Raw genomic sequence first — 4195 nt, 5'->3', positions numbered from 1 at the left:
TAAAGCCCTTCAGTGGCTACCCACGATTTAAGAATTCTACTTCCCGTTCTAGGAGCATAAACTTCAAAACGGTTTGACACAAACCAACCAATCTTTTCCACACGTGTACCTACGCCGTACCCCCTTTATTCTCATGCTAATACTGAGCCTTCCAGACTCGCCAAGGGCATAGCCTCCCTCCCCGCCCAAGATTGGGCTAAATACCCCAGTGAAAGTCCCATGCTGGGCTCTGTCCACCCAGTGACCACAGCGGTTGTTTAGGGCTGATTTCCATTCCCATCATTTGGGTGTCCCTTCTGTTTAGTCCCCGCGCTTCCTAAAACCTATTGTTAACACTTTTAACATTCCCCTACTCTTACAACACTCTTGCCATGTAACTCAGCACCTATAAACTTATATTAAAACTGCCTCTTAGTATGATTCTTTCCTCTACTAACCGACAAGCTTGTGAAGATAATGCGTATTACTTATGGGTCTACTGAGACCCCCCATATCTTCCACCCAGCTGCCGTACACTGAGCTTTCAATAACTTACTTGGTTGTAATTGTTGAGACAGTTACATAAAGGGTAGAAAGGAGAAGGAGTCAGAGGTGGAGTTGACAAATCCAATAATTTTGATAGGAAGAAAATTGTGTGAGGAGAGACAGTTGGGTGGGAACAAAGGCTCCGGTGGGAAAAGGTTTTGCCAGGTGGAATTTTAGGCGATGGCAGAACTGTCCTGACAAGATGAGGGCTGGGGCCTAGTTCAGGGGTCAGGAGTGTTTGTACTGGTGGTGTAGACATTGATGTAGAGAGAGAGTATAAAGCAGTAAAAAAGATCTGTTCCTTTCCAGTGGAAAACCTGTATAGATAATCAAAACAGGGATGGAGGTCCTACTTCCTGACTCCTCTCCTTGCCCAGGATGCCTGCTGCTTTTATCAACTCCTGTGGAAAGCTGTTTTAGCCACAACATCATACTTATCGCATACTATTATTATTATTATTGTTATTACCGTTAGTAATGGTTGGACTATAAGCACCATGAGGTCAGGGACCACGTCTACACTGGTCTCCACTATATCCTCAGCATAGCATCCAACATAGTGGGAAGCATTTAAGAACCGTTTCTTAGCTGAATGAATGAACATTGACAATAATTTTGCTAGTTAAGACTTACTAAGTAACTACTGTTGTAGCAAGTGCCATGCTAGTTGCTTTTCATATATCATCTCATTTAATCCTCACAACCCTCTTTTGATGCTGATACCATTCTAACCATACAGGATAAGAAATCTGGAAATTAAAAAGTTTAAACAAGATCGGAGCTAGGAAGGATAGTGGGAATTGAGCCTGCTCTCTTGAACACATTATACTGCCTTCTGATTTTAGTACAAAGAAGGCAAGATGTAGGCTCTAAATAGTAATCCATGGGTTTGTATTTATCTCAGTCTTTTATTTGACTTGCACAGTATTTTTAAAACATTGAAGCTGTCAAAGTGAAATAAAAGATACAGATGTAGAGATGAAAATCTAAATTTAAAACATTTTATTTGGGAAGTTAAGAATTGTGATTTGGGGCATACACAGAGACAGGCAGTCTTTGGTATGTCTGAAGAACAAAGAGAAGGTCAGGAGTTTTATTAGGGAGAGAAATGTTACATATTGTTTCGAAAGAAAGCTCATTGGCACTGGACAAGCTTTTGGGAGTTGGTAAGTTAGTAAGTGACAGAGGTAGGTAAAACTGGTTTTGGGATTACAACAGGCCATTTCAGCAACTGGGCTTGTGGCAAATTTAATTTTTGGAGCAGGTACTATATGCTTTTTCACCCTGGCCTCTCAACTCTGATTTAGTTGGATATGACAAAAATGATCCAATTTATATAATCGACTCTCTCACAAAGCCAACTATGAAAATGGGGAAATTTCACATAAACATCCTTATATCAGACTGGGTATGGTGGCTCATGCCTGTACCCCTAGCAGTTTGGGAGGCTAAGGCAGGAGGATTGCTGGTAGCCAGAAGTTCAATACCAGCCTAAGCAACATAGTGAGATTCTTATTGCTACAAAAATAGAAAAATTAGCTGGGTGTGGTGGTGTGCACCTGGGGAGGCTGAGGCAGGAGGATCACTTCAGCCCAGGAGTTGGAGGTTGCAGTGAGCTATGATGATGACACTGTATTCTAGCTTGGGCAGCACAGCAAGACCCTGTCTCGAAAAAAAAAAGAAAGAAAAAAAATCGTTACATCAGGCTTCTTTGGTAAAACTGCAGAAGAACTGGGGAAATTTGGTACACTCAGCCACATCAACAGTGGGCTGCAGCTGAGTAGTGACCGCCTGCCCTGTCCTGAGGCCTGCCTGCCTCCTGGTCACTCAGACACACTCCCTGAGCATAAGCACTCCTGCCCACTGGCCTCTTCACTCATTGGTCCACATACACCCTGGAGGCATTTGAGATTGCAATTCTGGATCTACCAGGGAGTCACTATAGCTCTTTTATCATTTGATTTCGCCTTCTTTTTTCCTTAGAAGCAGAATAATCTATTTTTTTCAGTCTCTTCTTCTTAGTTTTTTTTTAATATCTTACCTATTAATCCACACTTATTAAATTTTTAAATAAATTAGAGTCCAAAAGTAAGAAGACTGATTTCGAAATCCCCTCTGGGAGACATCGACCTCATTACTCTACATTCATACCTCATGTCTAAACAGTAGCAAATTCAGTTCTCACCGGTAGGATGGTGGAGCAGCCTCCTAAATTCTTGCCCGTCATAAGCCAACTCCTCTTCCCCTGCAAGTCCCCAGTGGGGAGTCCTTCAGAGCACTGCTTTGTATAAAAGAAACACCTGGAAATGGAGAGCTTATAAAAGCAGATTCCCGAGCCACCACAAGGGGAAAGATTCTGATTTAGTCATCTTGGATGGGGCCCCCTGTGGCAAGAAATGCCTCTTGCATTTCTATCCAGCTGTTCCACTTCTGGGCATATGTCCAAAAGAATTGAAAGCAAAATCTCAAAGAGATATCGGTATACCCATGTTCATAGCAGCATTATTCACAATAACCAAAAGGTGGAAGCAACCCAAGTGCCCACTGATGGATGAATGGATTAAAAAAATGTGGTATATACGTACAATGGAATATTATTCAGCCTTAAAAAGGAAGAAAATTCTGACAGATGCTATAACATGGATGAACCTTGAGGATATTACGCTAAGTGAAATAAACCAGTCATAAAAATACAAATACTATATGATTCCACTTATATGAGTAGTCAAATTCATAGAGACAGAAAGTAGAATGGTGGTTGCCAGGGGCTAGGGGGAAAGGTGAATGGCGAGTAAGTATTTAATGAATACAGAGTTTTAGTTTTTCCAGATGAAAATAGTTCTGGCTATGGATGGTGGTGACAGTTGCACAGCAATATGAATGTCTTTAATATCACTGAACTGTGTACTTAAAAATGCTTAAGCTGGCAGATGAACGGATAAAAGAAATAGGTACATATACACAATGAATGGAACACTACTCGGCCATAAAAAAGAGAGATCCTGTCATTTGCAGCAACATGGATGGAACTGGAAGTCATTATGTAAAGTGAAATAAGCCAAGCACAGAAAGACAAATATTGCATCTTCTTGTTCAGCCTGCAAGCTGAGTAAGCTGGTCTCACAGAGGTAGAGTACAGCAGTGGTTACCCGAGGCTGACGGTGATCCCAGGAGACAGTAAGGGTAGCCAATGGAGTGGCTCTGCTGTGCGAGGCAGTGTGGGTCCGGGGCTGTCAGACTTTTCCAGTCCTAGGGAAAAATAAAACGTTTTCCAGGGGGAAATTTGGTTCATTCAAGACTGTTCTGAAGGCTTTGGATCAGTATTTAGCAGGCCTGAAATCTTACAAGTGATCACTTGAATCTGTGATTTCAGTGGTTGGTAGTTTCCAGAAAGGCGGGAGTCTAGTGGAGAGGGATAGCTACAAAATTACCATGAAGGAGATTTCTTTCCGATATTTTTAGAGACACATGCCAAGGCCTGTGCAAACAACGGCCTGGTTTGATCGCTTCTGCCTGTTTTATTTAAAACCCAACTCATTTTCTCATATTACAGCTGGGAACTAGAAATTCCAAATTTGGCCTGGCGCAGTGGCTCACACTTGTAATCCTAGCACTCTGGGAGGCCGAGGCGGGCAGATTGTTTGAGCTCAGGAGTTCAAGACCAGCCTGA

This window comes from Propithecus coquereli, unplaced genomic scaffold (genome assembly GCF_000956105.1).
Source record: "Propithecus coquereli isolate 6110/MARCELLA unplaced genomic scaffold, Pcoq_1.0 Scaffold29, whole genome shotgun sequence".
NCBI lineage: Eukaryota > Metazoa > Chordata > Mammalia > Primates > Indriidae > Propithecus > Propithecus coquereli.
This window is presented reverse-complemented; position numbering follows the sequence as displayed.